The sequence below is a fragment of the Manis pentadactyla genome, chromosome Y (genome assembly GCF_030020395.1).
Source record: "Manis pentadactyla isolate mManPen7 chromosome Y, mManPen7.hap1, whole genome shotgun sequence".
Taxonomy (NCBI): Eukaryota; Metazoa; Chordata; class Mammalia; order Pholidota; family Manidae; genus Manis; species Manis pentadactyla.
In genome coordinates this window covers 3,863,443-3,876,156 of record NC_080039.1, presented here as the reverse complement: position 1 = coordinate 3,876,156, position 12,714 = coordinate 3,863,443, and the positions used below count along the sequence as shown (strand labels likewise).

The 12,714-nt window shown below is 36.7% G+C and overlaps 1 non-coding gene across 1 annotated transcript; it reads right to left on the bottom strand.

The window, feature by feature from the left end:
- Positions 1-11,832: 11,832 nt before the first annotated feature.
- LOC130682220 (U6 spliceosomal RNA) lies at positions 11,833-11,939 on the bottom strand. Its single transcript, XR_008995439.1, has one exon. It is a non-coding gene; the product is annotated as a U6 spliceosomal RNA (small nuclear RNA).
- Positions 11,940-12,714: the final 775 nt, after the last annotated feature.

Below are 12,714 nucleotides of genomic sequence, written 5' to 3'. Positions count from 1 at the left end.
ATAATCTTGGCCAAGGAGTTTTGGGTATACAAAATCATCCTATATATAAAGAGATTCAGGGTAGAACAAAGTAATTTGCTTCCTGGTCTCATTTTTTCCTGCTGGAATTATTACAGGCATTAAAAAGCTAACTTTAGAGATTTCGAGAAATTCTTAAGATCAGTATTTTTCTGGGGAAATTTTTCTAAGAAACCACACAAAAAGTAAAGGTAAATAAAAGAAAACAAAGAAGCAAAAACCCAGTCACACATTTGTGACATTTATTTTTCTCTTTGGGGAATACCTGCAGAGCTAGTAAATTAAATAGAATATGAACTTTTGAAAAATATTTGAATTACCCACCTACTGAAACTTAGTTTTAAAGGTAAGTGTAAACACAAATAACCAAGAAAAATATATGTTTATGTGACTGAAGGACATTAAAACCACTGACCCAGTCAAAGAAAAAATACGAAATGTTGATTTGAAAAACCTAAAACAAAAACAGAAGGATATGTATTAATATTTATTACTGGTAATAAACTTTAATTACATATTTCTTGCTTGATATAGTTTTTCATCTTCAAGTGCTTTTAATTTTATATACCAAGACAGGCAGTTTTTTGGCCTCAAGGAGTTTTAATTTTATCTGTAATGAATTCCCCATCTTCTAGGTTCAGTTTTGGGGAAATTCTCCTCAGACTTTGGTGTCTGTCTTGTCCAGGTGTACCTTATGTGAATTTAAAAAAATTTGTCTCAAGATTTCACCGTAACCACGAATGTCCCAAACAGGTTTTGTGTGTACTGCTGTAACCCTCTACAAAAAGCTTTATGGGGTGGAGCCAAGATTGCGGCGTGAGTAGAGCAGCGGAAATCTCCCAAAACCACATAGATTTATGAAAATATAACAAAGACAACTCTTCCTAGAATAGAGACCAGAGGACACAGGACAACATCCAGACCACATCCACACCTGCGAGAACCCAGCGCCTCATGAAGGGGGTAAGATACAAGCCTTAGCCCGGTGGTACCCGAGATCCCCAATCCCCAATTACCGGCGGGAGAAGAGGAGACGGAGAAGGAGGGGGAGGGATCCCAGGACTGCTGAACACCCAGGTCCAGCCATTGAGGCCAGAGCACAGACACAGTGCATGCGTGGGGTCCTGAATACTAGGGAAACAGGGCAGTACGACCTGTGAGTGGGTACCTGAGGATGGCACTCTGGGGACAAAGAAAAGTGAGTGCTGTTTGGAAGTCTTATAGGGACAGTGACCCAACAGCCGGAAGGAATCATCCTGGGACACTTAGTCCAGCAGCAGGGAATCTGGGTAACTTTGGGCACACTAACCCTCCGGGCAGCAGGAAGCATTGAGGCACGTCACGGAGATAAAGAGCCTCCTGGCCGCTCCCCCTCCAACACGACTCCACCATATCAGAGAAGCGGCCTGAAGCACGCCATGTCCACAGGAACAGGGGAGATAAATTCCATAGCAGCTGGGGAGGAATCAGAAACCCAGTCTCCACGCCGCTGCCCAGCACGAGCCACTAGAGGTCGCTGTTCTCCCAGTAGAGGAGGGCCACAAACCAACAAGAAGGGAAGTTCTTCTAGCCGTCACTCATGCCAGCTCTGCAAAATATCATTATCGCCATCAAAAGGCAAAATTTCAGGCAGACCAAGATAACAGAGTCAACACCTGAGAAGGAGACAGACCTAACCAGTCTTCCTGAAGAATTCAAAATGAAAATCATAAACATGCTGACGGAGATGAAGAGAAATATACAAGAGCTAAGGGATGAAGTCTGAAGGGAGATCACAGATGTCTGGAAGGAGATTACAGAAGTGAAACAAACTCTGAAAGGATTTATAAGCAGGATGGATAAGATGCAAGAGGCTATTGATGGAATAGAAACCAGAGAACAGTAATGAATACAAGCTGACACACAGAGAGACAAAAGGATCTCCAGGAATGAAACAACATTAAGAGAAATGTGTGACCAATCCAAAAGGAACAATATCCGTATTATAGGGGAACCAGAAGAAGAAGGGAGAGAAAAAGAGATAGAAAGTGTCTTTGAAGAAATAATTGCTGAAAACTTCCCCAAACAGGGGGAGGAAATAATCAAACAGACCATGGAAATACACAGTAATCCCAACAGAAAAGACCCAAGGGGTACAATAACAAGACACATAATAATTAAAATGCCAAAGATCAAGGACAATGACAGAGTTTTAAAGGCAGCTAGAGAGAAAAAGGTCACCTATAAAGGAAAACCCATCAGGCTATCGTCAGACTTCTCAACAGAAACCTTCAGGCCAGAAGAGAATGGCATGATATATTTAATGCAAAGAAACAGAAGGGCCTTGAACCAACAATACTGTATCCAGCACGGTTATCATTTAATATGAAGGAGGGATTTAACAATTCCCAGAGAAGCAAAAGTTGAGGTAATTGGCCGCCCACAAACCACCTCTACAGGGTATTTTAGAGGGACTGTTATAGACGGGAGCACTCCTAAGACTAAACAGGTGTCACCAGAGAAAATAAAATCACAGCAAAGAAAGCAGACCAACCAAATACCAACTAAAGGCAAAAAATAAAATCAACTCCTCACTAAAAGCAGTTAAAGGAAACACGAAAGAGCATAGAATAAAACAACCAACATATAAAGAATGGAGAAAGAGGAATAAGAAGAGAGAGAAGAAAAGAATCTGCAGACAGCGTATGTAACAGCTCAATAAGCAAGCTAAGTTAACCAGTAAGGTACTAAAGAGGCTAACCTTGAAAATTTGGTAACGACGAATCTAAATCCTGCAATGGCAATAAGAACATATCTTTCAATAGTCACCCTAAATGTAAATGGACTGAATGTACCAATCAAATCACAGAGTAATAGAATGGATAAAAAAGCAAGAGCCATCTATATAATGCTTACAAAAACTCACCTCAAACCGAAAGACATGCACAGACTAAAAGTCAAGGGACGTAAAAACATGTTTCAGGCAAACAACAGAGAGAAGAAAGCTGGGGTTGCACTACTAGTATAAGACAAAATAGACTTCAAAACAAAGAAAGTAACAAGAGATAAAGAAGGACATTACATAATAATAAAGGGCTCAGTCCAACAAGAGAATATAACCATTCTAAATATATATGCACCCAACACAGGACCACCAGCATATGTGAAACAAATACTAACAGAACAAAAGGGGGAAATAGAATGCAATGCATTCATTTTAGGACACTTCAACAATCCACTCACCCCAAAGGATAGATCCACTGGGCAGAAAATAAGTAAGGACAAGGAGGCACTGAGTAACACACTAGAACAGATAGACCTAATAGACAGCTATAGAACTCTACATGCAAAAGCAACAGGATATACATTATCCTCAAGTGCAGATGGAATATTCTCCAGAATAGACCACATACTAGCTCACAAAAAGAGCCTCAGTAAATTCCAAAATATTAAAATTCTACAAACCAACTTTTCAGACAACAAAGGTATAAAACTAGAAATAAATTCTACAATGAAAACAAAAAGGCTCACAAACACATGGAGGCTTAACAACATGCTCCTAAATAATCAATGAATTATCGAACAAATTAAAATAGAGATCAAGGAATATATGGAAACAAATGACAACAACAACACAAAGCCCCAACTTCTGTGGGGCGCAGCAAAAGCAGTATTAAGAGGAAAGTATATAGTGATCCAGGCATATGTCAAGAAGGAAGAACAATCCCAAATGAATAGTCTAACATCACAATTATCGAAACTGGAATAAGAAGAACAAATGAGGGCTAAAGTCAGCAGGAGGGATATAATAAAGATCAGAGAAAAAAATAAACAAAATTGAGAAGAATAAAACAATAGAAAAAATGACTGAAACCGAGAGCTGGTTCTTTGAGAAAATAAAGAAAATAGATTAAGCCTCTAGCTAAACTTATTAAAACAAAAATAGAATCAATACACATCAACAGAATCAGAAAAGAGAACGGAAAAATCACAACAGACTCCACAGAAATGCAAAGAATTATTAAAGACTACTATGAAAACGTATATGCTAAAAAGCTGGAAAACCTAGAATAAATGGACAACTTCGAAGAAAAATACAACCTTCCAAGACTAACCAAGGAAGAAACCCAAAAGGTAAACCAATTATGAGCAAAGAAATTGAGACGGTAATCAAAAAACAACCCAAGATCAAAACGCCCTGGCCAGATGGAATTTTATCAGACATACAGAAAAGACATAATACCCATTCTCTTTAAAGTTTTACAAAAAATAGAAGAGGAGGGAATACGCCCAAACTCATTCTATGAAGCCAATGTCACCCTAATACCAAAATCATGCAGAGACCCCACCAAAAAAGAAAATTACAGACCAGTATCCCTGATGAATGTAGATGCAAAAATACCCAAAATACTAGCAAACAGAATTCAAAAATATATCAAAAGGATCATACACCATGTCCAAGAGGAATTCATCCGAGGGAAGCAAGAATGGTACAACATTCGAAAATCCATCAACATCATCCACCACATCAACAAAAAGGACAAAAACCACATGATCATCTCCATAGGTGCTGAAAAAGCATTAAACAAAATTCAACATCTATTCATGATAAAAACTCTCAGCAAAGTGGGTATAGAGGGCAAGTACCTAAACATAATAAAGGCCATATAAGGTAAACCCACCGCTGACATCATACTGAACAGCAAAAAGGTGAAAAACTTTCCTCTGAGATCGGGAACAAGACAGGTATGCCCACTCTCCCCACTGTTATTTAACATAGTACTGGGGGTCCTAATCACAGCAATCAGACAAAACAAAGAAATACAAGGAATCCAGATTGGTAAAGGAGAAGTTAAACTGTCACTATTTGCTGATGACATGATATTGTACATACAAAACCCTAAAGACTCCACTGCAAAACTACTAGAACTGATATCTGAACACAGCAAAGTTGCAGGACACAAAATTAACACACAGAAATCTGTGGCTTTCCTATACACTAACAATGAACCAATAGAAAGAGAAAACAGGAAAACAATTCCATTCACAATTGCATCAATAAGAGTAAAATACCTTGGAATAAACCTAAACACAAAAGTGAAAGACCTATACCCTGAAAACTACAAGTCACCCTTAAGAATAAATTAAAGGGGACACTAACAAATGGAATTTCATCCCATGCTCGAGGCTAGGAAGAATTAATATCATCAAAATGGCCATCCTACCCAAAGCAATATACACATTTCATGCAATCCCTACAAAATTATCAGCAACATTCCTCAACGAACTGGAACAAATAGTTCAAAAATTCATATGGAAACACCAAAGACCCCGAATAGTCAAAGCAATCCTGAGAAAGAAGAATAAAGTGGGGAGGGATCTCACTCCCCAACTTCAAGCTCTAATACAAAGCCATAGAAAACAAGACAATTTGGTACTGGCACAGGAATAGAGCCACAGACCAGTGGAACAGATTAGAGACTCCAGACATTAACCCAAACATATATGGTCAATTAATATTTGATAAAGGAGCCATGGACATGCAATGGGGAAATGACAGTCTCTTCATCAGATGGTGCTGGCAGAACTGGACAGCTACATGTAAGAGAATTAAACTGGACCATTATCTAACCCCATACACAAAAGTAAATTTGAAATGGATCAAAGACCTGAATGTAAGTTATGAAAACATAAAACTCTTAGAAAAAAACATAGGCAAAAATCTCTTAGACATAAACATGAGTGACCTCTTCTTGAACATATCTCCCCGGGCAAGGAAAACAAAAGCAAAAATGACCAAGTTGGCCTATATTAAGCTGAAAAGATTCTGCACAGCAAAAGACACCATCAATAGAACAAAAAGGTACCCTACAGTATGGGAGAATATATTTGTAAATGACACATCCGATAAAGGTATGACATCCAAAATTTATAAAGAGCTCACACACCTCAACAAACAAAAAGTAAATAATCGAATTTTAAAAAGGGCAGAGGAACTGAACAGACAGTTCTCCAAAAAAGAAATTCAGAAGGCCAACAGACACATGAAAAGATACTCCACATCGCTAATTATCAGAGAAATGCAAATTAAACCACAATGAGGTATCACCTTACATGAGTAAGAATGCATACCATCCAAAAGACAAACAACAACAAATCTTGGCGAGGTTGTGGAGAAAGGGGAACCCTCCTACTGCTGGTGGGAATGTAAATTAGTTCAACCGTTGTGGAAAGCAGTATGGAGGTTCCTCAAAATGCTCAAAATAGACTTACCATTTGACCCAGGAATTCCACTCCTAGGAATTTACCCTAAGTATGCAGCACTCAAGATTGAAAAAGACAGATACACCCCTATGTTTATCGCAGCACTGTTTACAATAGCCAAGAATTGGAAGCAACCTAAGTGTCCATCAGTAGATGAATGAATAAAGAATATGTGGTACATATGCACAATGGAATATTATTCAGCCATAACAAGAAAACAAATCCTACCATTTGCAACAACTTGGATGGAGCTAAAGGGTATTATGCTCAGTGAAATAAGTCATGTGGAGAAAGAGAAATACCATTTGATTTTACTCATCTGTGCAGTATAAGAACAAAGGAAATGTGAAGGAACAAAACAGCAGCAGAATCACAGAACCCAAGAATGGTCAAACAGGTACCAAAGGGAAAGGGACTGGGGAGGACGGTTGGGTAGGGAGGGATAAGCGGGGTGGAAGAAGAAAGGGGTTATTATAATTAGCAGGCATAAAGGGGGGTGTTGGAGAAAGGGGAGGGCTGTACAACACAGAGAAGACAAGTAGTGAATCTACAACATTTTGCTATGCTGATGGACAGTGACTGTAATGGGGTTCATGGGGGGGACCTGGTATAGTGGAGAACATAGTAAACATAATATTCTTCATGTGATTGTAGGTTAATGATAGCAAAAAGAAAAGAAAAAGAAAAGAAAAAGAGAAAGAAAAAGGGGATTACTCCCTGATAGGATAAAACTAACTGCAAATCAACGACTAATATATGCTTTACAAATCCTTAATTTTGATCATTTAAAGGGTGTCAGATGATCAGCTATGGAAGTACATTTTTCTGATAATATTCCTTTCTCTAAAAAAAAAGCAGTTCCTGTGTGACAATCTCCAATAAGTTCTTCACAATGGTATAAAGGTCATATCAACGTGTGGGCAAAAGGTTTGTTTGTGTTTATACAGAGGATCAAAGCCTAATTTGGCTACCCAGAAAACGAATTAAGATACGATACAAAGAAGAACTTCCAACCTCAGCATCCTCTGGAAGAGTCATTCCAGAAGACGATCATCAAAAACCTCAACAAAGATCCTGGTGCTGTTGCACTTGGAGCTGCATTCATCCCACTGGTTCCTACTTGCCATTGGAATGAAGAAGGAGATATCTAAGCTGGCCTATGCATACAGTAAAACAACAAATTTGACTGGATCTATACTGTTGGACCTCAACCAAGAATTAGGAGATGTGCAAGTTGCAACGCTCCAAAATCGTGCAACTATAGACAATCTACTGTTCAAAGAACATATGGGATGTGAACAGTTCCCAGGAATGTGTTGTTTTAATTTGTCTGATTTTTCTCAAACTATTCAAATTCAGTTAGACAGTATCCATCATATCATTGATAAGTTTTCACAAATGCCTAGGGTGCCTAATTGGTTTTCTTGGTTTCACTGAATATGGCTGGTAATTGTAGGTCTTCTTTTGTTATGTAGCTGTATTCCTATTATGTTAATGTGTGTACACAGTTTAATTAGTAGTTTAAAACCTATACATGCTTATGTTACTCTACAAGAAGATATGTCAAAGAAATCATCAATCTTCCCATATTTTCTTCCATCTGCTGCTTCTATAGCTTTTATTCTTCCTTCCTAATTACAACCCTTTAGTAGAATTCGTGCCTCATATAGAAAATTACCGAGTATCATTAATTCTTCCAAGTGGTAAAGATACCTCAAGACAGGTGCTGGGCATAAAAGCCACAGGGCATAAATCTGCAAAGAAGTAAAAAGCTAACTTTTTTAAAGAATATTGCTTCTCTCTCACTTACCTACTTTACATTTCCCTGTACGGCCCGGAAGATGACTGGTTAGCCAGAGATGGGTAAGATTCCTCAAGGGAGGAACAACCTAAGACAGGCACAGTCACAGGGGGGCCATCAGGTGAGAAAATGGGGATCAACAGAGGTGAGGCTTAGAACCTCACCCCCCCCTGTTTTGAGAGAAATCTTCTTCATCCGTGGATGTTTTGTTGCCCTTGTCTAGCTTGGAATGATACTTAGTCTATAGGCACAGACCTGATCATCTACATTTGCCCTCTTACAGCACTAAATTATGTTTTCTACCTTTATCTTGCAGCTACCTACCACTTCAGAATTTTATTAAAAAAAATAATAATAATAATAGTGGAGAAATGCTGGATTCACATATAAATCAAGTATAAAAATCAAACGAATAATCATATCTGACCTGATTGTTTATAGTTCATGATGCGTGATCAAACCAACCGAAAGTTTCTGTGATGACTGCCCCTTGCACTGTTCACCATGTAAGAACTTATTCACCGTGTAAGAATTTGTTCACCATGTAAGAACTTGTTCGTTATGCTTCAGAAGATTGGAGACTGACGAAAATTAGGCTTGGGGTTGATTAATGATTGTGCTTTGAGTCCCCTATACAGAATGTTATTGTTGTTAACAACCATTTTATCAATAAATATAAGAGATGCCCTCTCCAAAAAAAAAAAATCTTTACACCCGTTGGTCTCCTCAGAAACTTAAGTGTGGATCAGCAGCTTCGTTTTCGCCGACCTACTAGGACTTACATCAGGCAGGTGGTGAAAATCATTCTAAGTCTTTATTAAGTATCAGTTCTTTCTCCCGATATCATCAACTATTGCCAAGAGAGGAAGGATTTTTGTATTAAACCAATAAATTATAATATTTTTACTTTCCCTCTTACCAGTGACAGAACTGCCTTTTGGCTGTTAAGAGCCTGATAGAAATGCCCCTTCAGCTCGTTTCTCGTCCTAGGCTATTCTCATTGGTCGGTAAAATTTGATTGGCATAAGATAGACCCAATTATGGCCAAGTTGGGTTTAACATCTTCCCAATCTGGAAAAATCGTTATCTCACTAATTGCAGATAAGTGACTGCACAAAATACGGGAGATTAAATTTGTACTTTAAACAGTGGGTTGATCACTATGGAAGAACTTGTTCGTTATGCTTCAGAAGATTGGAGACTGTTGAGAATTAGGCTTGGGGTTGATTAATGATTGTGCATTGAGTCCCCTATACAGAATTTTATTGTTATTAACAAGCATTTGATCAATAAATATGAGAGATGCCCCCTCAAAAAAAGAGATAAAAATATGCATTATCTGAGATTCAAATTTAGTTAGCACTTTATATTGTTATTCACTCTATGTGGCAATACTGTTTTGCACAGAGCCTGTCTTTATGAAAATTTATTCTTTATTTTAGTTTCCTAATGCTTCACTACTGAGTATAAATAATTTCAGCATATATAAATCAGAAAAAAGGGCCTTGCTCTCTTAAGTGTGGGTTTACCTGCTATCATAATTACCTTTCCCTCTACCTCCTTGTCAACCTGGAAATTACTTTTGTTCACAATCAAGAATAAAAAAGAAGAGAGATAAAGGGTGAAGTGGCTCTAAACCTTGTATTGAAATCACCTTCATTAAATATAGAGAATAGAAAAATAATGTCTCTGAAGCTGTTTTAAACACACTGAGAGATTTTATTTTCATTTCTGAAAACAAAGACCTTAAGGAGAGTAAAAGAGATGCAAGACAAAGCCCTCTATTTTGGGGGGAATGGATCCTAAGGCCAAATTACAGGACAAAATTCACCCAGAGTCAAGCAAATACTAAAGGCAAATAAATTTGAATTTTATTATTATTCCACTAATTATAAAAGAGGAGACATATTCCATTTGTATATTTTAAAATAATTTATCAACCTGACCCATCTATTTTCTGCATTTGCTTTTATATAGAAAAATTTTAGAGACAGACTAGTGATCCCATATATGTGGATCTTAAAGCTGTAGAGGATGCAAAGGCAATTGAGTCACTTTTACAGATTCAGGAAGCTAAGGTTTAGGTTAATTGATATAACCTAGGTCATGACACTAATAGAATGAGGCCTGAGCCAGAAGAACAAACCAGGTGCTCTTTTTAGTATAGAATTTTTATCTTGAAAACTAACAGGTGTGCCTAAGTTGGCTCACTGTAGATGTTACTAAGTAGCATTGCCAAAGACTGGCTTGGGGCATTCTCCTCATCTCACCAGCCTTCCATTGTTGTTCCAAATAAATAATCTCAATAGAAATAGTTTGCCCTCCAAAGGCAGTTTGAAGAAAACTTCCTTAGTCCCCTTCCTGTCAGAGTGTTTCAAACCTACCTAAGCACATCCTACATAGAAATTCCTTCACGGCTCATTACCTTACCTAGATATTTTGTTTTTTCTCCCACCAAATCTAACCCAGACATGTCCAAGTTACAGTTAGTCACAACTCTGTAGTAAATTTTGAACTTGAAGGAACTGAACACAGATATATTGAAAACACCCTGTGATTAATGCAAAATCCAGTTGCCAAGTTCATGCTCATTTTAATATTTTGGAACTTGGAATGTATTGGGATAGAGAAGATGATAAGTGAACACCACAAAGTCAGAAAGAATTTCAAAATGAAAGGAGGATCCACAGAGGACCATTGCACAACCATTTCCTTTAACCATAGGTAAAAGACTCAAAATTATATATGTTTTAATTTTATTCTGTAATAGTTAGATATGTAAGTTAACTACTAAGTATATTTTATACATTTTTTTGTTCCTGGGGCATGGGGCTCATACATTATTTTACAATTATATTGGGATTTTATATATACAACAAGCAAAAGAATCACATCAGTCATTTTAAAATAAATTTCACTACTGAAAGGACACAACTGACAATTACACTGATGATTCTGATGGAAATAATGGTCAGACCAGTAAAGCAGCACCCAATACAGAACAGTGTGTGAGTGAAGTATATGTTACACCTTTTAATTCACTGTATTTTATATATCTGCTCAAGTATATTTTCAGAAATTTGAAATCATAACTCACAAACATAAAATGAACGTTAGTCAAAAATTGTATTTAATACAGTAGCTAATGATAGGACAAGTAATAAAATCAGACTGGTTCAAAGGAGAACTTAAATGAAAGACAGTTGGTAGAAATACTGACATAAATTTGTCAATATGTATAAAATGGGTTTATATCTTGTAAAACAATGAAATGTAGTATGTTGGCTTAATTTTTCCTTCTGAGTGGCAATCAAATGTACATTTACTGGACATAATCCACTTGCATAGCTTAGATAAAAAGTCATCTGTATTTCTACCAGTTTTCAACTTCATAAAGCACATAATTCTACCTCTACAAAATAGGAAATAACCTAGTGAATATAAAATTATCAAATTTTAAATTCATCCTTTTTTCAATTTTTTAGTTGAAATATAGGTAATATGCTATATATATTTAATGGTTTTATACATAAAACATAGCTTTTCAACAGTTACACTTCATTATCAAATCCTCACCATGTTAAGTGTAGTTACCATTTGTGAACATACAAAAAAATCACACTTTACTGACTATATTCCCTATTCTGTACTTTCATTCCTGTGACTAACTTATTTTACGATTTGAAGTTTGCATCTCTTTGTACCCTTCACCTATTTCATCCACCACCCCACCCATTTCGCTATGACAACCACCAGTCTTGTTTTCCGTGTATACGAATCTATTTCTGTAAAACTTTATTCTTTATTTTTTTTTAGGGGCCATGATAATCTTCTCTGTATCCTTCCAATTTAGTATATGTGCTGCCGAAGCAAGCACTATTTCTGTAAAACTTTTAAATAAAATAATGCCCAGATGAATTGCTAGGTAGTGCATAGGACACCGGGAATTTATCCTGTCCAGTTTTAATTATAGGACAATTTCTTAAACACTTCACTTGCTTAAATTTTATTAGTCTATTATATATCTGATTATAATAATTCATTATAAATGTATCTTATATCTCTGTTAATGATTTGATAATACTGTTAATTGCTATGGAGTGAATGTTTGTGTCCCCTCAAAATTCTTGTGGAAGCCCAATGTAATGGCATTTAGAAGTGGGAACTTCATTAGACATTTAAGATTAGCTGATATCATAATGATAGAACCCCCACAATGGGATTAGAGGCCTTACAAGAAGAGAAAAAGACCAGAATCCACTGTCTCTCCATAATGTGAGGATATAGCAAGAAGACGGTCTTTAAAGCAGGAAGAGGTTTCTTAACAGATAGTGAATCTATTGACACCTTGATTGCTGATTTTCCAGCCTCCAGAATTGTGAGAAATAAATATTTGTCCTTTAAGCCACCTAGTCTATGTTAATTTGTTGTTGCAGCTCCAGCAGATGAAAAAAAATTCAGCTCAAAGAATGCCTAAACAATAAACATTATTTTTTTTTATTTTTGAAATATTTGTATCCATATTACATAAATATTTACTTTTTTCTTAGGGGTAAAGAGATGCTTTGGAAATGGACTCATCTGTTTTGTTAGCTATATTTCACATAGAAATAAACTGAAAAGAAATGAACAAATATTCAGTTAAGTTGGTG